At 45.2% G+C, this 27,610-nt stretch overlaps 1 protein-coding gene across 2 annotated transcripts in view; it reads left to right on the forward strand.

The window, feature by feature from the left end:
* The first annotated feature begins 261 nt into the window (after positions 1 to 261).
* hagh (hydroxyacylglutathione hydrolase) overlaps positions 262 to 27,610 on the forward strand; it is a 287,679-nt gene continuing 260,330 nt past the window's right edge. For both annotated transcript variants that reach the window (XM_070901239.1, XM_070901238.1), the window contains exons 1-2: positions 262 to 413; positions 1,501 to 1,548. The gene's annotated coding sequence lies outside the window, so the exon portion shown is untranslated. The remainder of the gene's footprint in view (positions 414 to 1,500; positions 1,549 to 27,610) is intronic.

Here is a 27,610-nt window from a genome sequence, read left to right on the forward strand (position 1 = left end):
CAGCTGACCACTGCTTTCGGTTGTGTGATGTTGAGACAGGGCATAGGTTGAAACGCGGCGTTAAAAATGGCACCGCTGTGTCAAATCAACATTACAATCTGCCTCCTCTAAATGCTGCTGCTGTTCGTTAGGTGTGCGCATACAATCCCCTTTACCAAGATGGCGTCTGGCGCACTTCCCGTCAGAAGAGTGCGTGCGCACCTCCAACGCCTTTTTTGACCGTTAGCGGGCGCTACAGAGCCCAATTACTCCCCCAGCTTTTCCAAAGCGCCATTGCTCTGGTTATTAGCAGCCTGTGGATGAAGGGAGTACATGTTCAGGAGTACTGCGGATTGCGGATGACACTAAACTGGGTGGCGGTGTGAGCTGTGAGGAGGACGCTAAGAGGCTGCAGGGTGACTTGGACAGGTTAGGTGAGTGGGAAAATGCATGGCAGATGCAGCATAATGTAGATAAATGTGAGGTTATCCATTTTGGTTCATCAGTCACTGAAAGTGGGCATGCAGGTACAGCAGCCAGTGAAGAAGGCAAATGGTATGTTGGCCTTCATAGCTAGGGGATTTGAGTACAGGAGCAGGGAGGTCTTACTGCAGTTATACAGGGCCTTAGTGAGGCCTCACCTGGAATATTGTGTTCAGTTTTGGTCTCCTAATCTGAGGAAGGACGTTCTTGCTATTGAGGGAGTGCAGCGAAGGTTCACCAGACTGATTCCAGGGATGGCTGGACTGTCATATGAGGAGAGACTGGATCAACTGGGCCTTTATTCACTGGAGTTTAGAAGGATGAGAGGGGATCTCATAGAAGCGTATAAGATTCTGATGGGACTGGACAGGTTAGATGCGGGAAGAATGTTCCCGATGTTGGGGAAGTCCAGAACCAGGGGACATAGTCTTAGGATAAGGGGTAGGCCATTTAGGACTGAGATGAGGAGAAATTTCTTCACTCGGAGAGTTGTTAACCAATGGAATTCCCTGCCACAGAGAGTTGTTGATGCCAGTTCATTGGATATATTCAAGAGGGAGTTAGATATGGCCCTTACGGCTAAGGGGATCAAGGGGTATGGAGAGAAAGCAGGAAAGGGGTACTGAGGGAATGATCAGCCATGGTCTTATTGAATGGCGGTGCAGGCTCAAAGGGCCAAATGGCCTACCCCTGCACCTATTTTCTATGTTTCTATGTTTCTACTGGAGTCAATCAGCTTTTCAGACTTATTTCCCCAGAACAAAAATTTTACTTGACTCCTGAACTGCAAAATTTGTCTCTGTGACAAAAGTTTCCCTTACATATCAACAGTCACTCATAGTTAATTGTGTGACCACTTTCTTTTTCAATTACATGATAAAGGTGCTATATAAATGCGAATGTGTATTTATTTATTTAGTCGTGGTCTCTTTCAGAAGGCCATTAGTTTGCTTTGGTCACAAATACCTAGAAACACAACTCAGATATTCCCCACCAGTGGATTTTCTGATCTAAATTATTTTGTGGATTGCCTTGCAGTCATACTTCACAACAGGATCACAAAGCCCTCAACAAATCGCATATTGAGTAAGTCATACATCCTTCCCTAGACTTTGGACTTAATGGATGATAATGAATTTCTCTAACTCTGCTTCTGCTTCTTTTCTACATTTGCACTACTCCCAGTGACTGCAATGTCTAGATATATACATAGATACTCAGGTGAGCTTTATAGGAAATCTAGGCCCAACTTGTTTATTGCATCCAGAAGTGAAAACAGTTTGCACAGTAAAGTTTAGCATTAATACAAAAAAGCAGAAACATACTGTACAACATGGAAATCAGCATATGTATCTTGCATCAAGATACAACAAATTAATTTATATAGTACCATTAATGTAGAAAAAGCATCCCAAGGTGCTTCACACATGGGGTAATCAGATAAAAATGGATACCGGTCCAAAGAAGGATGTATTAGGAGGGATCAAAGAGTTGGATCCCAAGGAGGACATGGAGAGGGGGATGAGTTTAGGGAGGGATCTCCAGAGCATGGAGCCCAATGGCTGCGAGCGTGGCTGTCAATGGTAGTTGGAGGTGGGGGGTGGGAATGGGTAGTAGGCTTGTCAGAGGAACAGAGAGTTTGGGGTTTGGGGGTAGCTTTCAGTTCTGGAGGAAGGTACAGAGATAGGAAGAGATTTAAACATAAGGATGAAAATTTTAAATTGAAGATGGGGGAATGATCCAAATAGGTCATCAAGGACAGGAGTGATGATTGAGTGGGTATTAGGATAGCACAGTATAGGATATGAGCAACAGAGTTTTGGATAAGTTGAAGCTTACAGAACATGGAGGATGGGAGGTCAGCCTGGAGAGCATTGGAACAGCTGAATCTGAAGGTGACATGAGGGCTTCAGCAGTAGATGGGCTGAGGCGGGGCTAGAGGCATGCAATGTTACAAAGGTGGAAGTGGATGGTCTTTGTAATGGAGAGGATATGGGTTTGGAAACTCAGCTCAGGGCCAAACAGAATGCCAAAGTTACAAACCGTATGGTTCAGCCGGAGATAGTAGCTCGTAAGGTGGTGTGAATCAATGGTTATGGTATGGATTTTGTGGGGGTGGGGCAGCATAGATGATGGTTTCAGTCTTTCCAATGATTGCGGCTCATCCAAGATTAGATGTTGGAAAAGAAGTCGAACAGCACAGAGGCAGTAGAGGGGTCATGAGAGGTGGTGGAGAGGTAGAGGTAGGTGTCATCAGCATTAATATGGAAGCTGACCCCATATTTACAACATGTAGATGAAGAAGAGCGAGCCAAGGATATAACTTTGGGGGATTTCCGAGGTGATAGTGCGGGGGCATAAAGTGAAGCCATTAGATGCTCTAACTATAATTTAATAGGCAAGTGTGGCACCAGGTGAGAGCAGACCCACTGAACTGGCCAACAGAAGAGAGGCATTGGAGGAAGATGTTATTTTTCAACCATGTCAAAGGCCACAGGGAGGATAAGGAGCGATAATGTACACTGTCACAGGATTCGGGAAAGATGGGCATGGATTTGGGAGGCAACAGCACATTCAAGGTCTTTGGGGAAGATATGGAGAGTAGAGTTGGGGTGGTGGTTTGCAAGGATAGAGGGTGAATTTTATGAGGGGGGGGTGATAATGTTTTGAAAGTAAACCAATCACAATGTCAGCTAGCACAGGGTTTAGGAAGGGAAGATGGGTGGTCAACAGTTTAGTGAGAATGGGTTTAAGGGAGTACGAGGTGGATCTCATTGGAAGAGATGAGCTTGGAGAGGGCAGATGGGAGAGAACCAAGGAGAGACAAGCGTTCAGGGCTAGGGCAGGAGAAGCCTGAAGGGAGGTTTGACTTGGTCGGAAAAGGCAAAAGGGAAGCATCTGAGACAGTTGAATGGATGATGTCAACCTTAGTGACAAACAAGTCCATGTGCTCCACACACTCGCTGTTGGGAGCAGAGAATGGAGGGGACAGGAAGAGGAGTTTAAGGAGAAAGAGTGGCAGTAAAAAAAAGAAGCCAGAGGTTATCTTTGCACTCCAGGATTGATCCTGGAATAGTAGGTTTATGTTTCTGCCTGTGTTCTTACACTAGAAATTCTGTATAAAAATAGTTCTGTAGCTTTACTGTTATCTTTCTCGTGCATTTCGTGTGTCTCTTTCTCCTATAAAACTTCATCTCACTCAAACATTCAACTTAGGTTGGTTAAACTGTAGTTGATGATTTAAAATGCTAATGGGAACCTTGCTTTCAAAATGTCCATCAGTGAAATAGAATGTTTACCTAGGTACATTAAGGTCAACAAAAGATATATATTTTGAGGGTAATGCAAGAAGACCTTCTGTATTATCATTTAAACCCTTGCAAAACAGTGCTTAATGTGCTGACACAAAGCAAAAAAAAAAATTCTACTCTCCACCATTGTCATCCATCATGTTAATGAGACCAAAAACATAATTTTAGAAAAGCGACCCAGTTGTGTGCATACTGCTGGAAAGATATTTTCATTAGCAAGAACATGGCTTTAAAAAGACTCAATTAATCCTTAGAGTTGCATAAGATATTTTTTGCAACAAAGAGAATATATGGCTTACACATTTTTATTTATTCAGAGAATATATTAACAATGTGAATTGTTCTGTGCGTCCATTCATTTCACAGATTCTACTGTATTTCTTTGTCATAATACTGCAAGCAAATGGAAAAATTACATTGTTTTATTTCAATGAGTATTTCACACTTAAAAAATAATTATTGTATTGCTTTTCATAGTCCAGTTTATTTACTGGCTAAAAAAAATCTCAATAGTTCACTGCATTTCATGTGATGCTATATACCTGCAGGACAAATATATCCATTCAGCTTTATTGCCCTTATGTGTATATCATGCTGTTTCATGCATGTGCTTAGATTTATAGGTTTATTTTTAAATTATAAGAAAGGTAATATTTCAAAAGATTAAGCTTGCAAAGTATCTCCAGAGTTGAGCCGCTGAGTAAAGAAATCTGTGAGAATACTCTAAATAACAGATCATTAATCATGTAAGATGGTGTGAGAAGCGATCATTCTTGACTGCAAGTTACTCTTAATTACCCCCGCCCCCTAGCAAATCAAATGTCAATATCTAAGTTGGATATCCATGCCAAAGCTTCCAGTATAACAACATGGATATCTTGTAGGCTGTCTGTAAATTTCCTCTGAGGGCAGTGCTCAATGATGTGCTCCAGAGTCTAATTAGGAGCTTCACAGTTGCATGATAGGGTGCTTTAATCTTCCATCTAGGGAGAAGGTGGCAACATCTACCATGACCAGTTGTGAGGGAGTTGATGGTTGTCCACTGATTGCAAGGAAGATTTGATTCTTCAGGTTGTACTCTGAGGTCCTCTATAAGGAATCCATTCCGTAGTTCGCAGTTCTTCCAAGCATTTCACCATCAGTCACCAAGGCTGAGAGGAGATCACAAGGGCTTCGGCGAGGGTCCAAAGTGGTCTTCTAGATTTGAGATGGCTTGGGGGTAGGTTGTTCAAGTTGGCCTGGATCGGCATGTCCTTGCTGGTGTAGCGGTTGGATTCTCTGGAGACTGCATATTTGCGGCGTAGGTGTAATGGTGCAATGTTTGCAAACACGGGCAGCCAAGGTGTTGGATATTAGGATGTTACTGAGCATGGTGCACTTGAAGGGTTGGCAGCAGGGATCTGGTTGTTGTGCCAATGAAGTGAAGTACCCCTTTTCTTATGTTTTAATAAGTAACTACTGTTTGTATTGCAACTATGCCCGGCACTCCATTCAAATACAGTAACAAATGGAGAAATAGTTCTGCCAGTATGAAAGTGGACTGGGTCAATGCTGTGGATTAGAGATTGTACCAGGGGTTCTTTTACTATCACATTTATAGCATGTCTGCTATATAACAAAAGAATAATAGAGAATAAACTGTTCAACTTAATAAGTCAGTAAAGCTTTCCGTTTGCAATTTGTCTTATTGTCGGATCTCCTTGACTAAAGTACAGCGTTTTAGTACTGATAGTGCTGTACTATCAGCTATTTTAGGCCTGGTTTTAACTATAGCGTATGTGCAATAGTCAAGTTGGGAGAGAAGCACCCATGATAGTTGTTATGTCTCGAATAAAGAGTCAGACAAGATACTGCAAGCTCAAAGTAAGGTGTGATCATAGTCCTTTATTATAGATCTCCAGAGTGTCTCTCCAGCCTGTGAGGCCTCCTTATGTACAGGTGCTCCCAAGGGATTGTGAGATCCCTTGGGACTCCAGGGGATGAGTCCTCTGGTGGTTAAGTATGATATTTACAGGTTTACATATATAAAAACACTCCCCCCAAAGACAATAGTGTAATTATTTACAATGTGAGTCGATCTGGGGCCTTCCTTTCCCTGGTTGATCGTCTCGGTGCAAATGCTGGTTTTGGAGTCGTTTGTTGGGCCCTTGCTGAGCTGCTGCGCAGCTTGTCTTGCTGTTGGAAAGTGTCAGAAAGTGTGAGGTCATCCACCTTGGGAAAAAAAACAGTAAAAGGGAATATTATTTGAATGGGGAGAAATTACAACATGCTGCGGTGCAGAGGGACCTGGGGGTCCTTATGCATGAATCCAAAAAAGTTTGTTTGCAGGTGCAGCAGGTAATCAGGAAGGCGAATGGAATGTTGGCCTTCATTGCGAGAGGGATGGAGTACAAAAGCAGGGAGGTCCTTCTGCAACTGTATAGGGTATTGGTGAGGCTGCACCTGGAGTACTGCGTGCAGTTCTGGTCACCTTACTTGAGGAAGGATATACTAGCTTTGGAGGGGGTACAGAGACGATTCACGAGGCTGATTCCGGAGATGAGGGGGTTACCTTATGATGATAGATTGAATAGACTGGGTCTTTACTCGTTGGAGTTCAGAAGGATGAGGGGTGATCTTATAGAAACATTTAAAATAATGAAAGGGATAGACAAGATAGAGGCAGAGAGATTGTTTCCACTGGTCAGGGAGACTAGAACTAGGGGGCACAAACCTCAAAATACAGGGGAGCCAATTTAAAACCGAGTTGAGAAGGAATTTCTTCTCCCAGAGGGTTGTGAATCTGTGGAATTCTCTGCCCAAGGAAGCAGTTGAGGCTAGCTCATTGAATGTATTCAAGTCACAGAGAGATAGATTTTTAATCAATAAGGGAATTAAGGGTTACGGGGAGCGGGCGGGTAAGTGGAGCTGAGTCCACGGCCAGATCAGCCATGATCTTGTTGAATGGCGGAGCAGGCTCGAGGGGCTAGATGGCCTACTCCTGTTCCTAATTCTTATGTTCTTATGTTCTTATGCTGGGCTGCTGGGCGTGGTGAGTCCTGCTGGGCTGCTGCGGGTGATGGGTTCTGCTTCGTGGTCAACCGCTGGGTCGATTGCCACTTGTGTATGTATTGGAGGGTCGAAAAAGGTAGTCTATTGTGGGTTGGTCTGGATAGTCCGTGAATCTGAGTTTGGTTTGGTTCAAGTGTTTCCTGCAGCTGAGTCCATTTGGAAGTTTGACCAGAAACACCCTACTTTCCTCTTTGGCCACGACAGTGACGGGAAGCCACTTGTGACCTTGTCCATAGTTCAACACAAATACAGGATCATAAATCTCGATTTCACGTGACACATTTCCAAGATCATGATATGTATTCTGTTGAAGCTGCCTGCTCTCTACCTGTTCGAGTAGATCAGGGTGGACTAATGAGAGCCTTGTCTTAAGTGCCCTTTTCATGAGCAGTTCAGCGGGTGGAACCCCAGTGAGCGAGTGGGGTCTTGTACGGTAACTAAGCAAGGCTCGGGATAGGCGAGTCTGCAGTGAGCCTTCAGATACCCTCCTCAAGCTCTGCTTGATTGTTTGCACTGCTCGCTCCGCCTGACCGTTGGACGCTGGTTTAAACAGGGCAGATGTGACATGTTTGATCCCATTGCAGGTCATGAACTCGGCACTAGTGAAGCACGGCCTACTGTCACTCACAAGGACGTCAGGTGTGTGGCAAACATGGCCCGCAGGCTTTCAATGGTGGCAGCAGATGTGCTTGCCAACATTATCACACATTCAATCCATTTGGAGTACGCATCTACAACCACTAGGAATATTTTCCCCAAGAATGGGCCTGCATAATCGACATGAACCCTGGACCACGGTTTGGAGGGCCAGGAGCATAAACTTAGTGGTGCCTCCCTGGGTGCATTGCTTAACTGTGAACATGTATTACATTTGTGCACGCAGGACTCTAAGTCTGCATCAATACTGGGCCACCACACGTGAGATCTGGCTATCGCTTTCATCTTTACGATGCCTGGGTGGGTGCTATGGTGGTCACTAATGAAGGTGCCCCTGCCCTTTTTTGGCACCACTACTCGATTGCCCCATAGGAGACAATCTGCCTGTATAGACATTTCATCTCTGCGCCGCTGGTACAGCTTTATTTCTTCCTGCATCTCTAACGGGACACTAGACCAACTCCCGTGGAGCACACAGTTTTTTTACTAAAGACAGTAAGGGGTCCTGGCTCGTCCAGGTTCTAACGGGCGATAACAGGTGATTGTTCACTCTCGAATGCTTCCATCACCATAACTAAATCTGCGGGCTGTGCCATCTCCACCCCTGTGGTGGGCCATGGCAGCCTACTGAGAGCATTGGCACAGTTTTCTGTGCCTGGCCTGTGGCGGATGGCGTAGTTGTATGCGGACAACGTGAGCGCCCATCTTTGGATGCATTCGTATTTATCCCCTTACTTTCAGAAAAGAGGGATATAAGTGGCTTATAGTCGGTTTCCAATTCAAATTTGAGCACAAACAGATACTGATGCATTTTCTTTATCCCATAAACACACGCTAACGCTTCTTTTTCGATCATGCTGTAGGCCCTCTCAGCCTTAGACAGACCTCTGGATACATAAGCAACCGGTTGCAATACATACCCGACACCATATGACGACGCATCACATGCTAGTACCAAACACTTACATGGATCATACAACACAAGCAATTTGTTTGAGCATAATAGTTTCCTAGCTCTCTCAAAGGCATTTTCTTGGCTTTTACCCCATACTCATTCATCTTCTTTACGCAGTAACAATGTGCTAAGACCCGTAAGAAGTTACCAAAGTAGTTCAGGAGTCCTAGAAACGACCGCAGCTCCGTCATGTTCTGCGGTCTCAGTGTGTTCTTGATTGCCTCCGTCTTCAAGTCGGTGGGTCTGATGCCGTCCGCCGCGATTCTTCTTCCCAGGAACTCCACTTCAGGCACCAGGAAAACGCACTTCAAGCGTTTTAACCTGAGCCCCACACGATTAAGCCGACTAAGAACCTCCTCCAGGTTCTGCAGGTGCTCGACGGTGTCCCGACCTGTAACCAAGATGTCGTCCTGGAAGACCACGGTGCGCGGGACCGACTTCAGCAAGCTTTCCATGTTCCTCTGGAATATCGCCGCGGTCGGTCGAATCCCAAATGAGCATCTGTTGTAAATGAAGAGACCTTTGTGCGCATTGATGCAGGTGAGGCCTTTCGATGATTCCTCCAGCTCCTGCATCATGTAGGCCGAGGTAAGTCCAGCTTCGTGAACATTTTTCCTCCCGCCAGCATTGCAAATAGGTCGTCTGCCTTTGGTAGTGGGTATTGATCCTGCAGGGATAAACGATTGATAGTTACTTTGTAATCACCACATATTCTGACGGTGCCGTCTTCCTTGAGGACTGGAACAATCGGACTGGCCCACTCGTTGAATGCGATCGGCGAAATGATGCCCTCTCGTTGCAACCTGTCCAGCTCGATCTCCACCCTCGCTCTCATCATGTAATGTACCGCTCTCGCCTTGTGATGGATGCCCCAGGAATCAAGTGGATCTGCACTTTTGCTCCTTGGAACTTCCCGATACCTGGTTCGAACAGCGAGGGGAAATTGTTTAGGACCTGGTCACATGAGGTGTCGTCGATGGACGAAAGCGCTCGGATGTCATCCCAGTTCCAGCGTATCTTTCCCAGGCAACTCCTGCTGAACAGCATAGGGCCATCGCCCGGTACCACCCAGAGTGGTAAATTGTGCACCCCTCCATCGTAGGAGACCTTTACAGTAGCACTGCCGATTACGGGAATCAGTTCCTTTGTGTACATTCATAGTTTAGTACGAATGGGGGTCAGGACTGGCCTTGAGGCCTTGTTGCACCACAATTTATCGAAAGTCTTTTTGCTCATTATGGACTGGCTCGCGCCCGTGTCCAGCTCCATTGACACCGGGAGTCCATTTAATTCAACCTTCAGCATTATCGGGGGACACTTTGTGGTAAATGTGTGCACCCCATATACCTCTGCCTCCTCAGTCTGAGGCTCTGGTTCGTCGTGATCCATCGTGGATCTGTCCTCCTCTGCAACCTGCATCAATGCGCACAAAGGTCTCTTCATTTACAACAGATGCTCATTTGGGATTCGACCGACCGCGGCGATATTCCAGAGGAACATGAAAAAGCTTGCTGAAGTCGGTCCCGCGCACCGTGGTCTTCCAGGACGGCATCTTGGTTACAGGTCGGGACACCGTCGAGCACCTGCAGAACCTGGAGGAGGTTCAGGGGAAGTCATAATGGGGAACAAAGAAATGGCGGACCAATTGAACAAGTACTTTGGTTCGGTATTCACTGAGGAGGACACAAACAACCTTCCAGATATAAAAGGGGTCGGAGGGTCTAGTAAGGAGGAGGAACTGAGGGAAATCCTTATTAGTCGGGAAATTGTGTTGGGGAAATTGATGGGATTGAAGGCCGATAAATCCCCAGGGCCTGATGGACTGTATCCCAGAGTACTTAAGGAGGTGGCCTTGGAAATAGTGGATGCATTGACAGTCATTTTCCAACATTCCATTGACTCTGGATCAGTTCCTATGGAGTGGAGGGTAGCCAATGTAACCCCACTTTTTAAAAAAGGAGGGAGAGAGAAAACAGGGAATTATAGACCGGTCAGCCTGACATCGGTAGTGGGTAAAATGATGGAATCAATTATTAAGGATGTCATAGCAGTGCATTTGGAAAGAGGTAATATGATAGGTCCAAGTCAGCATGGATTTGTGAAAGGGAAATCATGCTTGACAAATCTTCTGGAATTTTTTGAGGATGTTTCCAGTAGAGTGGACAAGGGAGAACCAGTTGATGTGGTATATTTGGACTTTCAGAAGGCTTTCGACAAGGTCCCACACAAGAGATTAATGTGCAAAGTTAAAGCACATGGGATTGGGGGTAGTGTGCTGACATGGATTGAGAACTGGTTGTCAGACAGGAAGCAAAGAGTAGGAGTAAATGGGGACTTTTCAGAATGGCAGGCAGTGACTAGTGGGGCACCGCAAGGTTCTGTGCTGGGGCCCCAGCTGTTTACACTGTACATTAATGATTTAGACGAGGGGATTAAATGTAGTATCTCCAAATTTGCGGATGACACTAAGTTGGGTGGCAGTGTGAGCTGCGAGGAGGATGCTATGAGGCTGCAGAGCGACTTGGATAGGTTAGGTGAGTGGGCAAATGCATGGCAGATGAAGTATAATGTGGATAAATGTGAGGTTATCCACTTTGGTGGTAAAAACAGAGAGACAGACTATTATCTGAATGGTGACAGATTAGGAAAAGGGGAGGTGCAAAGAGACCTGGGTGTCATGGTACATCAGTCATTGAAGGTTGGCATGCAGGTACAGCAGGCGGTTAAGAAAGCAAATGGCATGTTGGCCTTCATAGCGAGGGGATTTGAGTACAGGGGCAGGGAGGTGTTGCTACAATTGTACAGGGTCTTGGTGAGGCCACACCTGGAGTATTGTGTACAGTTTTGGTCTCCTAACCTGAGAAAGGACATTCTTGCTATTGAGGGAGTGCAGCGAAGGTTCACCAGACTGATTCCCGGGATGGCAGGACTGACCTATCAAGAAAGACTGGATCAACTGGGCTTGTATTCACTGGAGTTCAGAAGAATGAGAGGGGACCTCATAGAAACGTTTAAAATTCTGACGGGGTTAGACAGGTTAGATGCAGGAAGAATGTTCCCAATGTTGGGGAAGTCCAGAACCAGGGGACACAGTCTAAGGATAAGGGGGAAGCCATTTAGGACCGAGATGAGGAGGTATTTTTTCACCCAGAGAGTGGTGAACCTGTGGAATTCTCTACCACAGAAAGTTGTTGAGGCCAATTCACTAAATATATTCAAAAAGGAGTTAGATGAAGTCCTTACTACTAGGGGAATCAAGGGGTATGGTGAGAAAGCAGGAATGGGGTACTGAAGTTGCATGTTCAGCCATGAACTCATTGAATGGCGGTGCAGGCTAGAAGGGCCGAATGGCCTACTCCTGCACCTAGTTTCTATGTTTCTATGTTTCTATGTTTTGCAGGATTAGCAGGGTTTGTAGCTCGCCTGCACATACGTTGGAGATGTCCCATTGTTCCACAGCCCTTGCAAACGTATCCTTTGAAGCGGCATGAATGGAAACAATGATCACCCCCGCAGCGCCAACAAGGTGTTAATGCCCTTGCATTCACCACCCTTGATGGTGGGCTCTGAGTCACCTGCGGACGTGCAGCTGCAGGCATGTAAGCCCTGCCCTGTACATTATGATTCGAAAACAACATTACTTTGTTCACAGTATTGCAGCAGCACTCGTGTGCTGAGAGATTTGTTTGGTATTGTCTCTGGTGGCGATAAACGTCTGGGCTATTGCTATGGCTTTACTCAAGGTTGGGGTCTCTACAGTCAAACATTTGTGAAGTATGGTTTCGTGGCCAATGCCAAGTACAAAACAGTCTCTGAGCATTTGCTCCAAATGTCCTTCAAATTCGCAATGTCCTGCAAGGCGCCTAAACTCGGCAACGTAGCTTGCCACTTCCTGGCCTTAGGACCTCTTGTACGTGTAGAACTGATACCTCGCCATCAGAACGCTTTCCTTCGGGTTTAGATGCTCCTGGACCAGTGTGCACAAATCATCATAATACTTCTCCGTATCTGCTGGAGCAAGCAGATTTTTCATGGGGCCATACGTTGGTGCCCCGCAAATGGTGAGGAGGATCGCCCTTCGTTTGGCAGCGTTCACTTCTCTTTCCAGCTTGTTGGCCACGAAGTATTGGTCGAGTTGCTCCACGACGGTTTCCCAATCATCTCCCTCCGAAAATTTCTCCAGGATGCCCATGGTTCTCTGCATTGTTGCGGTGGGGTTCTTCATCTGTATCTCGTCGCCAGTTGTTATGTCTTGAATAAAGAGTCAGACCAGATACTGCAAGCTCAAAGTAAGGTGTGACCGTAGTCCTTTATTCCAGGTCTCAGAGTGCCTCTCCAGCCTGTGAGGCCTCCTTATGTACAGGTGCTCCCAAGGGATTATGGGATCCCTTGGAATTCCAAGGGATGAGCCTTCTGGTGGTTAAACATGATATTTACAGGTTTACATATATAACAATAGTGTTGGCGTGAGGCCTGGCCTCACTATCATGTTGCAGCACGGACTCTCACCCAAATGTGGCAGGAAACACAAGATAGGCAAGAATGGGATTTAGGCGTTAGGCAGTTACCACTGGGATCCAAGGGAATGGTCCCTGGTACTAAAGTAAGTGTTGAGAGGGGTCCAGAGGCAATCAGGGAAGTGAGTTTGCAGATGACAACAAAATCTATGCAAGGGCTAAGACGGTAAAGGGGTGCAATTAAATCCAGAGATTTAGCTGAACTCGGGGAGTTGACCACATAATGGCAAATGGCGTTTAATTTAAATAAATGTAGTGTCATGCATGTTGGTGGAGCCAACATAGAATACACATATCATCTGCAGGAAACAATGCTGAAAGAGGTTGAGAGAGAAAGAGATCCAGGCATTATTGTGCACAGATCATTGAAGGTTCATGATCAATGTAGAGAAACTGTAGCTAAAGCTAACAGGGTATTGGGTTGTATTAGTAGAACCATTCAGTATAAATCAAAGGACACCATTTTAACATTATACAGGTCAGACCTCTTCTGGAGTACTGTGCCCAGTTTTGGTCTCCCACATGGCTGCAGGTGTGAGTAGGAGGTGAGAGTTGGGGGGAGGGGGAGGGAAGGAATAAATGTTTACTCACAATGCTCTGGCCATCATGGTGTGGGGCAGGCTTGATGGAGCAGCTGTTTTTTTCCTGCCCGTCAATTTGGATGTTCGTATCCCAGAAAGCCCAGGGCGGAGAGGCCCAAGGTTTTATGTGGGGCAACATTATTGTTTTTGCCACCCAGTGTACAAATATTTGGCAGTATATATTTCCAGAAGTAGAATAATACGTTTGTTTTAAAAAAAATGCAAACTTTGGGAAAAAATTCCTAACATGATTGCTATGAATATACACAGGAACTGATAATGTCAAGGGAAAATACTAAGTCAGCTAGAATGAAATGCTGTTAAATTAAGTAGTTTTAAAAAAGGTTTACTGTCTGTACAAATAGAAACTTTATCGTATGTTCTATTATACAGAATATTTCACTGATTGGGTCCTCTTCTCTCCACCCCCAACAAAAACAATGATTTCATTATTTAGTTTAACTCCACAAAATCTGAACTGTACTGGTGAGGAGAAGGTGCTTCAGCTCACTTCAAACTATGTCATGTTAAAAATATTGGGGAGTTGACATGAATGGGGGCTAGGAGGATCAAGCATTTCCAATCCTCCTATCGCACATAGTTTTTTATGAGTTACTGCCTCTCTCTAATCACCTGAATACTGCCCCCACCTTGGTTCTGTGAAATTGGCTGCTAACTTTTTTTCTCTCACTAGGCACAAATTAGCAGCACAAGACTATCCTTGCGTTTTTCAAATGGCATGTAATAAGAAGCAAATCATTATTAATGATTTGGGATTCTATTTATTCTTTACTACTTGAATACATGTTAAAAGCAGGCTGAAGTTATGTGGATTATGTTTTTCTCTCATCAGTTTTACTCAGTGCTATCATCCCTAAATGAATGATTTGTTAAGTGTCAATAATTGAAATTTTAGTAAATGTAGGCTCAGGAAAAATGGTGGGAGGTGAAATTATTCATTTTTTTTCCTTTGATAGACTACTGGGATTCATTGTGCAGCTAAATGTGTTCCAGCAATGAACCGAATGGTATAGATTTGTTTTGTCACGGAACTGAAATATTAACTGCTTCTCTCAGAGCGGTTAAAGAAATAGTCAATCAATCAATTATATTTATATACAGTAGACGGAAGTAGTGAAATTTAGTCACTTAGCAAAGGTACTTATTTTACTGACGTGATTACTGTAGTGTCTCTGCACCTTGTTACAAACTCACACGAGGCATGTATATATCAGGCACGGTCACTCTGTGACCTTCACTTTATTCCCAGGACCAAGGAGTACTGACCCTGGGTGGGACCTCCCATATCATGGGTGGCGTTTTGGTGTATGAGCTGTGGACGTCAACCACATGAACTCTCTGAACTTTAGCATCCATAGTTGTTCCCCAGGCCTCATCCTGCATTACGGACCCCTCGTCTGGTTCCTCTGTCTCACAGACTAGCCTCGCTACTGCCTTTTTGCACATCTTGGCCAAGTGTCCACTGACATTACAAATCCTACAGGTATAAAGCTGGAACCTGCAGTTTTTGGCAGTGTGTCTACCCCCATACCTCCAGCATGAGCTGAGAGTGCTGTTAACAAAAGGACTATTCCCACGCATTCCTCTCTGATGGTCCGTTTGGCTGTTTCTAAGCACTCTGATGGAGGGTGTTATTGGTCCCATCACGGGATGCATTGTTCCTCATGATGGCGTGAATTGCCGATCCCCTTTCCATTGTCCCTGTTGCAGGCCCACCCTGGAGCTTGTTGCTGCCTGGGCGGTGTCGAATTGCCCTTGCCTGCCTGCGGGGTTCTGTATCGCTTTTACAACATTAACTCCCTGGTTTATCGCAATGTTAAAACCAGGGCTGCGTGTGTAAATTAGCTTGGTCTCCTCTTCCCCTGCCATAAAGGTCTGAGCTATCAACGCCGCCCCTTCTAAAGTCAGGTCCTTGGTCTTTATGAGCTTCCTGAAAATGCCTCGATGAAAAAGTCCCTTAACATCTTCCCCCTGCAGGTATCGGAGAACTTACAGAGACTGGCCAAACGCTGCAGTTCTGCCACGAAGTCCGAGACGTTTTGACCCTCCCGACGCCGGTGAGAGTAGAACCGGTGCCGGGCCATGTGTACGCTACTTGCCGGCTTGAGATGCTCACTGATCAGCTGGCTGAGCTCTTCGAAGGACTTGTCCGCTGACTTTTGGGGTGCGAGCAGGTCTTTCATCAGCGCATACGTCTGTGGACCACAGCTGGTCAGTAGATGCGCCCTCCACTTGTCAGCCGCTGTCTCTTCCAGCCAGTCCTTTGTGACAAAGCTCTGCTGGAGTCTTTCCACAAATTCGTCCCAGTCCTCACCCACCCATAGCGTTCCTCTGTGCCACCGGTGGTCATCCTCGTGGTTCGGTGATTCCCGTTTCTCGTCGCCAGATGTAGTGTCTCTGCACCTTGTTACAAACTCACACGAGGCATGTATATATCAGACACGGTCACTCTGTGACCTTCACTTTATTCCCAGGACCAAGGAGTGCTGACCCTGGGTGGGACCTCCCCATTTATACCTGGAAACACAGTTGAGGAATGTCTCCTGCAAGCTCAACCCCTGTGGACTGGGTGTGCATTTCAAGGGTACAGATACAGTGTGCATGAGTTTCAGTTACATAACTATTGTCATTGCAAGATGGTGAAATACATGACAATTACAACATTTTTAGTGTACTGTAAACAAAAGCACATTATGGGAGGGTTTTTTGGAGAGTCGGGCTAGCAAGCCTAAGACTTATTATACGCTCAAGAGACACACCCTGAAATTTTCCATGGCATGAGAATTTTAAGTCTCACGGAGGTTTTACATTTGGCGGAACCCAGAGAAACCGTGTCAAGGGCCGTTATTAGCAGCAGATACCATTTCTCTGGGGGCTCCCAGACAAAGTTTCAGTTGGTGGCCGGAGAACCCCTGCAGAATTTCCAGGCCTTGATTTTTTAAATGGGAAGGCCCCACAGTACAATTTCCTGGCCTTTTCTCCAAGAATTTTTGTAAGCCCATTTTGAATGAGCTTAAGGAAAACACCATGTGCGTCATTTTGGTTTTAAGGCAATGGAAATGATGTACAACGTGCGGCTGAATCGATATCGGCCATTTTACTCTACAGTCCCCACGTCGGATAGTGGCTTGTTCATGCGATTTGCCCACTATACACAATGGCCAGTACATTGTTTGGTAGACATTCATATGGTTTCTTACTGCGTCAATCATGTCTTTCTTGAAAATGCATTATCGAGGCTGGTATGTTTATGACAGTGAGGCATTCCGCTTCCTCGTAGTTCATATCCTGAGGTGGTTTTCTGAGCCTTACATAAAATAAGACCATTACTGCCTCGGAATTTGCCATGTTGTTGACCAGTGTAAAGTATGGAGAGTCACATCATCAGAAGCCAAAGCCACAGCACCTTTTACTTCGAAGGAAATATTACACCCATCTCCACCATCCCTGAAACTATAAGGTGCTGCTTGCCAGCTTTTCATTATCCAATCATATCTGGCATCCGCATTGATAGTCAACATTACCACCACTGCAGGCTTATATGACAGAAAATATGCCTTTAGTATCAACAATTAAAAATTAAAAACGATTAGTATCAACAATTAAGCAATAAAAAATATGCCTAAGCATGTTAAAGCATACCTGTCAATCTTTGATCTCACAGAACAGTCTGAATGTTGGCGGCTCTGTATTTCATGCATTAATGGCAATTTCAAGCAGTGCCTGTATATGTATATCCACCGCTTTAATACTGATTGTTTTATTCACGCCTTCGATCAATGAGCACCTAACACTCCTGTTCTAATTTGATCCAATGTGCGAACAGGTGCTAGTGCCAGTCTAGTGGACTGATTGTTGCCTGGCTGAGTGAACGGGTTTTTGTGCCCAAAATAAACAAAGTACTTATGCCGTTATATCAGGCAATTTTGAACGTGATATTAATGCAAATAGGTAATGGTTATTGCTTTTTAGCCAATATAAACGACTGCCCATTTTAAACGTGGACATTTTAATTGGTGAGGACTATGGGCTAAAACCTCCACTTTTGTTTGGGCGATATTTCCGGCGTGGGCGGTAAAAAAGGGTTTTCAGATCGCCGGCTTCTCGCCCATTCCCAAACCACCTACTCTCCACTTTTGAAAATGGGCGTTACCGCGAGCGATATAAAATGGGCGGTAGCGTTAAATTTTTTTGACCTTCTGCTGTAAAGTGCGGCCGTCCTTAGCAACGGCATGGCAACGCTCGATTCTCTGTAATACTTATGATTTCAGACCAATGTTGGTATTAAATTTTTGTTATTGAACATAACCTTGTTGCGCATTGTCTCAGATAGCTGCATCGATTCTCGCGATTCTGGAGGTCAAGGGTCACCATGACATGTGCAGAAGAGGAGACAGAGAGAGAGGAACTCAGAGGGACTGAAGGCGTGGCTGGGTGTGGTGTGGCTGCTTTGGGAGGAAGGAGGGAGACTTTAGAGCTTCACTGCAAGTAGGCAAACAAAAAGTAGCCGTTACCAACCACATATTTGACCGAATTTGGCCTATAACGGACAGCGAGGAGGAGGCATCACAGCACGCATGTTGAGACTGACGCTGGCGAGAGCAGTGAGGTGGGAGAGGAGCACATTGGAGCCGCAAAAGAACCAAGAGGTTTTCAGACGAGGCAAATGCCTCCCTCCTGCAGGAGGTCAAGTTACGCTGGGGTGATTTGACACGGAGGACATGGGAAGCCCACTCCAAAGGCCTACCAGGGGATATGGACTGAGATAGCAGAGGTGGTCTCATCGCCGACCAACGAGGTGTGTGAGGGAAACCAATGCCGCAAGCAATGGAACAACTGCAAAAGTAAGTATTACATTGATTTACATGTACTTATGTATTTATATAATTTGATTTGTAAAAGTCATGAGTGACTCTCAGTAGATGTGAGGTCTTGCACTTTTACCGGGAACGTTTTACTCAAAGCCTGCAGTCACGATGTACGTCTTTAGATAAAGAATGACAATAATCATAATAATTATGATTACATCTGTCGGTTATGTGTTGTATCAGTTTCTGTGACAGTACCTAGCAATGATATCACGCAATGATCTCATGCCATGTCGTCCTGTCAACCTTTTACAGAAGAAGCTATCGACGATGAGGTCCATGCAGAGGCAAACAGGTGGGGGGCCACCAGGCCCAGCGACATCACAGAGATGGAGGAGCGAGTGCTCACACTCGTGGGGCAGCACCCCCGGACAGCCACGGACACATCTGCAGACCCTGAAGTGATGCCACGTGAGTAAAGCTTACACCATTGCGTCATGTAAAGTCTATAGATGCCACACCCACTCATATCCGAATAATCATATATATGATTTCTAAACGTGTCATAGAAATAATGCTGGCCTAATGAAAATTATTGCAATGCACAATGTGTTGATGGTCATAAAATGTGATGCCTTGATGATTTTAATAGCGGTGGTGCTTTTGTCGTGCATATGCTGTGTGTAGCGCTGGACTCACCTTGTCACCTTAGCACCCCCTTCTCCTCTAATAACCTCATTTGTGTTTTACAGCTCAGCCAACAACGTGGCCCCAGGCAAGACCACAGAGTCCAGAAGAGGGCGCGGGGCAGGAGTCGGCAGATGATCCTACTACATCTGGTGCTGAGGAGCTCCGATTGTCGCCCGTCGATCCGCTGGGTCTGTTCTCTACGGATGAGAGCGCGGACTTCGAAGAACCTGCATCGCCACGCTCCAGAAGCCATTCCATCCCAAGGCCATCTAGTGGTCCTCCGGTCATTCCCGCCTCCACTCTGGCGGTACCGGCCCCAAGCACCTCTCCACAGGGCACCCCATTTGTTCCCAGGACGGCGCCGACCCCGCAGAGGCCTCGTGGACTCGGTAAGTCTGTTCCACGAGCGTGACATGACAGCGGAGAGATGATACAGTTGTCCAGGAGGACTGTAGACATTGGTGACCAGCTCATCAAAGCATTGGGGCCATATCTCGACAGCTGGCCACCATGACTGAGTACATTCCGCTCATGGCGGAGTCCCTGGGTGCAATAGCCAGGAACACTGCTACCACAGGCCTCCCAGTGGTCCCCGAGTGCGGCACTCCACCCCTAGGTTCCACACCACCACTGCGAATGACATATGAGAGCAAGGACCAAGATCCTGCATCTGCATCAGAGAATGTTGCCCCCTCGGCACCCCCCCCCCAACTCCCGTACCCGTGCAATGACCGCATCTGCCTTCATCCCCCCCCCAATGAGGCACCGCCTGAGGAGCTTCTCGGCCAGGCATTGTGTAGCGAGGAGGGGAAGGTGTAGAGGTAGGGAGAAGAAAGAGAGGGGGGAAGGAAAGTGAGATGTATGTGTGCAGGTGATGGCTGTGTTATATCTCCATCTGGGTGTATGCAATTTGTTGCAATGTATGAGGGCTGGGGACCATGCTCCTGCTTTGCCTTTGTATTCTGTGTTACTGGACATGTTGAACATGTGATTTATGTCAATAGTGTAAAAAGTGGGGTGTGGACGGGGGTTGGGTGTTATTGGCTGCAATACTTATGATTTCAGACCAATATTGGTATTAAATTTTTGTTATTGAACATAACCTTGTTCCGCATTGTCTCAGATAGCTGCATCGATACACACTGGTGATTCCTTACCATGAAAGGGTTACTTACAACTTAACATCAATCAAGGTAAACTTTAACTGGCACCAAGGTGATGGGCACCATTGATGTCTGAGCTGCACACACACAGCAGTGTGTCAGCGTTGTCACTCACATCAGCGCTCTTTCAGGCAAATCTTTCAGATATCAGCTCCTCACGTAAGAGTGGGATTTAACAAATGCCAGCCACACGGCAACCGTTCGTTCCGGTTAGTTCCACTTTTTGTGGGCAGTTTTTTGAGCGAGCGATATTGTGGCCGATATGTGTGCGAGCTGGTAAAATTGGCGATGGGCGATCTCCATGGTCTCCAGTTTGGGTAAATATGCACTTTACGACAAAAAACAGTGGGCAGGCGTTAATATTGAATCTCGGCGATAATTCCGTGTGGAAAGTAACGCTGGTCAATATTATGGGCGTTGATTTCACCCATTCTGCTGATTCCGCCCCAAAAAAGTGGGCGGGCAGTAATATTTTTACCTGGCGTTAAGCGCATGGGGAAAGTAATGCTCGGCGATAAGTTTCTGAAAAATGCCCATCAGTTTCCATTTTGTGCCAAAATGGGTGATATATGGCCGTTTTACGTCATTTCAGCGGTAAAATGGGCGTTAAGTGGACGTAAGCATGCAAAAAAAGTGGAGGTTCCAGCCCAATATCATTCAAAGTCAAAGCGGCTGAAATTCAGGGTCTCAAAGAGACCCGTTAGTGCCAGTTTGCGGTGGCCATTCTGAAAAATAGAATGGCTGCCGCTTTGGGGTCAACAGGCCGACCCGACCTAAATTCAGGGTGGGGATTTTTCGGCCTGGACCCCATAATGCCCAAGTGGTACCACCACCAGTAACATGAATAAAACACTTACCTACTTACCTAGCGATTTTCACCTTACTCCATGGATCCCCCGCCGCGCAGTGCCCCCGACAGGTTATCCTGTCAGTGCACCTTTGCAGAGTGTCTGCGGGCCTGGGAGCACGGCGGCACTTAAAGGGGAAGACCCACTGCCTCGGCCGCAGTTCAAGAATTTTTGCCAGCCGAATTGCCAATCGACCGGCAAAATACTGGCCCCGGATTCGGTCGGGCCGCCAACGGGTACCCTGGCAGTCCCTCTTGGGTGTCAGGCCGCTGGCTCGGCTGAAACCCTCCCTGGTGGTCCAGTGGCCAAAGTTAAAAAATAGCCAGAATCCCTCCCCCTTTAATGGAGGGGAGAGAGTGTGGTGATGCACACGCGCTGTGACGTCACCACACTGATTACATAGAAACATAGAAAATAGGTGCAGGAATAGGCCATTCGGCCCTTCGAGCCTGCACTACCATTCAATAAGATCATGGCTGATCATTCCCTCAGTCCCCCTTTCCTGCTTTCTCTCCATACCCCTTGATCCCCTTAGCCGTAAGGGCCATATCTAACTCCCTCTTGAATATATCCAATTAAATGGCATCAAAACTCTCTGCGGCAGGGAATTCCACAGGTTAACAACTCTCTGAGTGAAGACGTTTCTCCTCATCTTAGTCCTAAATGGCCTACCCCTTATCCTAAGACTGTGTCCTCTAGTTCTGGACCTCCCCAACATCAGGAACATTCTACCCGCATCTAACTTGTCCCGTCCCGTCAGAATCTTATCTGTTTCCATGAGATCCCCTCTCATCCTTCTAAACTCCAAAGTATAAAGGCCCAGTTGATCCAGTCTCTCCTCATATGTCAGTCCAGCCACCCCGGGAATCAGTCTGGTGAACCTTCGCTGCACTCCCTCAATAGCAAGAACGTCCTTCCTTAGATTAGGAGACCAAAACTGAACACAATATTCCAGGTGAGGCCTCACCAAGGCCCTGTATAACTGCAGTAAGACCTCCCTACTCCTATACTCAAATCCCCTAGCTATGAAGGCCAACATACCATTTGCCTTCTTCACTGCCTGCTGTACCTGTATGCCAACTTTCAATGTCTGATGAACCATGACACCCAGGTCTCGTTGCACCTCCCCTTTTCCTAATCTGCCGCCATTCAGATAATATTCTGTCTTTGCGTTTTTGCCCCCAAAGTTGATAACCTCACATTTATCCACATTATACTGCATCTGCCATGCATTTGCCCACTCACCTAACCTGTCCAAGTCACCCTGCAGCTTCTTAGCGTCCCCCTCACAGCTCACACCGCCACCCAGTTTAGTGTCATCTGCAAACTTGGAGATATTACACTCAATTCCTTCATCTAAATCATTGATGTATATTGTAAAGAGCTGGGGTCCCAGCACTGAGCCCTGCAGCACTCCACTAGTCACTGCCTGTCATTCTGAAAAGGACCCGTTTATCCCGACTCTGTGCTTCCTGTCTGCCAACCAGTTCTCTATCCACGTCAGTATATTACCCCCAAGACCACGTGCTTTGATTTTGCAATCTCTTGTGTGGGACCTTGTCAAATGCCTTTTGAAAGTCCAAATACACCACATCCACTGGTTCTCCCTTGTCCATTCCACTAGTTACATCCTCAAAAAATTGCAGAATATTTGGCAAGCATGATTTCCCCTTCATAAATCCATGCTGACTTGGACCGATCCTGTCACTGCTTTCCAAATGCGCTGCTATTTCATCCTTAATAATTGATTCCAACATTTTCCCCACTACTGATGTCAGGCTAACCGGTCTATAATTACCCGCTTTCTCTCTCCCTCCCTTTTTAAAAAGTGGTGTTGCTTTAGCTACCCTCCAGCCCATAGGAACTGATCCAGAGTCGATAGACTGTTGGAAAATGATCACCAATGCATCCACTATTTCTAGGACCACTTCCTTAAGTACTCTGGGATGCAGACTATCAGGCCCCGGGGATTTATCGGCCTTCAATCCCATCAATTTCCCTAACACAATTTCCCGCCTAATAAGGATATTCTTCAGTTCCTCCTTCTCACTACACCCTCGGTCCCCTAGTACTTCCGGAAGGTCATTTGTGTCTTTCTTCGTGAAGACAGAACCAAAGTATTTGTTCAATTGGTCTGCCATTTCTTTGTTCCCCATTATAAATTCACCTGAATCCGACTGCAAGGGACCTACGTTTGTCCTCACTAATCTTTTTCTCTTCACATATCTATAGAAGCTTTTGCAGTCAGTTTTTATTTTCCCGACAAGCTTCTTCTCGTACTCTATTTTCCCCCTCTTAATTAAAGCCTTTGTCCTCCTCTGCTGAATTCTAAATTTCTCCCAGTCCTCAGGTTTGCTGCTTTTTCTGGCCAATTTATATGCCTCTTCCTTGGATTTAACACTATCCTTAATTTCCCTTGTTAGCCACGGTTGAGTCACCTTCGCCATTTTATTTTTACTCCAGACAGGTATGTACAATTGCTGAAGTTCATCCATGTGATCTTTAAATGTTTGCCATTGCCTACCCACCATCAACCCTTTAAGTATCATTTGCCAGTCTATTCTAGCCAATTCACGCCTCAAACCATTGACAGTAGCAGGCGGGCCTTCCGATCCATTTTCAGCCAGTCAGCCTGGCTTTGTGCCTAAGGCCTGCCCCCATTATGATCCATTTCGTGCAGGACTTTGAAAAAAATTCAAAGTCCTGAAAATAGATCGACTCACCAGACCAAAAGTTCCAGCGGTAAGTACTAGCTAAAAACTCATAGGTGCGCCAGTTTTCTGACGCATCTGAATTTGTGCTCCAAAATGTTTCATATTTTATGTGTTATCCAAAAGACGGCACCACTGGCAGTGCAGCACTTCCTCAGTAATGCACTGACTTTGGAAAATTCCTATGGACTTCAGCCCCAATGTATGTATGTTTTGCCAAGAGAAGGATAACACCCCAAATATGCGTAAATTTTAAATTTTGTAACTCTTGAACAGTTATTTATATAGATAGCATGGAGTCAAATAACATATAGAAGCATGTTTGTTGAATGCTGGAACTCATTAAAGAAATTATCTAATTGAGGAGGTCAGCTGATATTCCAAACCACAGAAACTGGAGTGGTATTGTAACCTTTACTTTTCGCTTAGATTGTGCCCATGAAGTTGCTTCCAAGTATCTTTTTATGTCAATACATGTATATTTTAATTTGATCTGGTTTGGGTTCAATTCTGGGACAATGATCGCATCCATGCAATTAGACAGTCCACTCCATGCTGTTCATAGAAACATAGAAATTTACAGTGCAGAAGGAGGCCATTCCGGCCCATCATGTCCGCACCGGCCGACAAAGAGCCACGCAGCCCTTGGTCAGCAGCCCTAAAGGTTACATATAAACCTATGAACAATGACGGAAAGGCAAAGAGCACCCAGCCTAACCAATCCGCCTTTCCACAACTGCGACACTCCTTATACTAAAACATTCTACACTCCACCCCAACCGGAGCCATGTGATCTCCTGGGAGAGGCAAAAACCAGATTAAAAACCAAGGCCAATTTAGGGAGAAAAAATCTGGGAAAATTCCTCTCCGACCCATCTAGGCGATCGAAACTAGTCCAGGAGATCACCCTGGACGTATTCTATTCCCTGCAGTACTTACCATCGTATCTGCTCCGTCCAACAATAGGTCATCCAGTCTAATCCCAATTACCAGCTCTAGCCCTGCAGGTTACTGCACTTTAAGTGCCCATCCAACCATCTCTTAAAAGTGGTGAGGGTTTCTGCATCCATCACTCTTCCAGGCAACGAGTTCCAGATCCCCACAACCCTCTGCGTAAAGAACCCCCACCCTCAAATCCCCTCCAAACCTTCCACCAACCGCCTTAAAACTATGCCCCCTCGTAATAGACCCCTCCACCAATGGAAATAGACCCTTACTATCCACTATGTCCAGGCCCCTCAATATTTTGTACACCTAAATGAGGTCTCCTCTCAACCTCCTCTGTTCCATTGAGAACAAACCCAGCCTATCCAATCTGTCCTCATAACTAAGATTCTCCATTCCAGGCAGCATTCTAGTAAATCTCCTCTGCACCCTCTCTAGTACAATCACATCCTTCCTATGATACGGCGACCAGAGCTGCATGCAATACTCCAGATGTGGCCTAACCAAAGTATTATACAATTTAAGCATCACCTCCCTGCTCTTATATTCTATGCCTCGGCCTATAAAGGCAAAAATTCCGTATACCTTCTTAACCACCTTATCTACCTGGTCTGCTACTTTCAGGGATCTGTGGACAAGCACTCCAAGGTCTCTTTGTTCATCTACACTATTAAGTGGCCTATTGCTTAATGTGTATACTCTTTCCTTATTAGCCCTCCCAAAGTGCATCACCTCACACTTCTCTGAATTAAATTCCATTTGCCACTGCTCTGCCCACCTGACCAGTAGATTCATATCCTCCTGCAGCCCATGACTTTCCTCTTCATTATCAACCATACAGCCAATTTTAGTGTTGTCTGCAAACTTCTTAAGCATACTCCCTATATTCAAATCTAAATTGTTGATATATACCACAAAAAGCAAGGATCCCAGTACTGAGCCCCGCGGAACCCCACTGGAAACATCCTTCCAGTCATAAACACATCCATCAATCATTACCCTTTGCTTTTTTCCTCCAAGCCAATATTGGATCCAACTTGACACTTTGCCCTGTATCCCATGGGCTTTAACCTTCATGACCAGTCTACCAAGTGGGACCTTATCAAAAGCTTTGCTGAGTCCATATATGCTACATCGACCCTCTTGGTTACCTCCTCAAAAAATTCAATCAGATTAGTCAGACACGATCTTTCCTTAACAAATCCGTGCTGACTGTCCCTAATTAATCCTTGCCTTTCCAAATGTAGATTTATCCTGTCATTCAGGAGTTTTTCCAATAATTTTCCCATCACTGAGGTTAGGCTGACAGGCCTGCAATTACTCGGCCTGTCCCTTTCTCCCTTCTTAAACAAGGGTACTACATTAGCAGTCCTCCAATCTTCCGGCACCATGCCCAGATCCAAAGAGGACTGGAAAATGATGGTCAATGCCTCTGCTATTTCCTCTTTTGCTTCGCTTAACAGCCTGGGATGCATTTCATCTGGGCCCGGGGACTTATCTACTTGCAAAGCTGCTTAACCCCTTAATACTTCCTCTCTCATTATATTTATTTCATCCAGACTATCACACTCCTCCTTGATAGCGATATCTGCATTGCCCCTTTCCTTTGTGAAAACAGATGCAAAGTATTCGTTAAGAACCCTCCCAACATCTTCCGCCTCCTCACAAAGATTACCCTCATGGTCTCTAATAGGCCCTTCCCTTTCTTTAGTTACCCTCTTACTCTTAATATATTTATAGAACATCTTAGGGTTTTCCTTAGTTTTACTGACCAAGAATTTCTCATGCTCTCTCTTAGCATTTCTAATATCCTTTTTAATTTTGCCTCTTAACTTTCATATGCAAGATAATTTACAATTGACGTTTTACTGCAACCTTAGCGAGAAATAATCTGCAGCTGTGACTGAGTATACTTATCAGTTAATATTTAACAAGGGAGATATCATTTAATCAACTTCACCAATGAAGTGGCTATTCAACATCATTTTTTACAGCACATTATTCTTAACTTAAACAGAAGCATAGTATTTTTCAAATTACAAGTATCCTTCAGTCCCAAAGGGTACAATCAACTGTCCCTAGAACATTAACTGGCTGGGTCTGGTCATTCTATAGTTTATGGCATATGTGTCATTACTCCTAAGTGAAGGGTACCTCATCTTTTGTGGTTTATGCAAGTTCTTGGTATCAGTTCAAAGACAGCATCCCACAGCAAGAACTATGCTAAATACACCGCCTGCTTACAATTTAAAATACCTTACAATACATTCAGTCAAGTGTAACAGTCTAACACATTAATATTAACAATACACCATTGGACATTGCCTCCCCAGTGACATTCAAACTTTACTAGTAATGCAATATACAAGGATTTGAATTACATAATGTCTGGAACCATTTTATCACTGCTCAAACTGTATCTTTTTATTTCGTTTTTTCTCACCATCAAAACAGAAACTGATATTAAGTGCTGGGGCCACAAATCTCACTAGAATAATGTGAATTATGTTGTGCTACGAATTCAAATTGAATGTGTCAAAATAGATTTTTTAAATTCCTCTTTCTATAATAGAGTATATTATTTTGTAAATAGTCAAAAGATAAATCAATAAATAAAATTAAAATTAAACAGAAACTTACTGATCAGATGAATAAGTCACAATCTATATTATTTTACTAAGCATGGTTCTGCCTTAATATCATTCCACAGGCTTCAGCTTTTCTACATTTGTTGGGTGATTACATACAATCTGTTTGCCTACCTCTTGCAGATTTTAAAGTCACATTCACATTTATTTTTTTAAAACATTTAATATAATTGTAGTATTTTTCTAGTTAGAGAAGTCAAGCTTTGGGATAATGAGTGCATGTACTAGGGTTTCAGTGGCAA

This window comes from Pristiophorus japonicus, chromosome 15, assembly GCF_044704955.1.
Source record: "Pristiophorus japonicus isolate sPriJap1 chromosome 15, sPriJap1.hap1, whole genome shotgun sequence".
Taxonomy (NCBI): Eukaryota; Metazoa; Chordata; class Chondrichthyes; family Pristiophoridae; genus Pristiophorus; species Pristiophorus japonicus.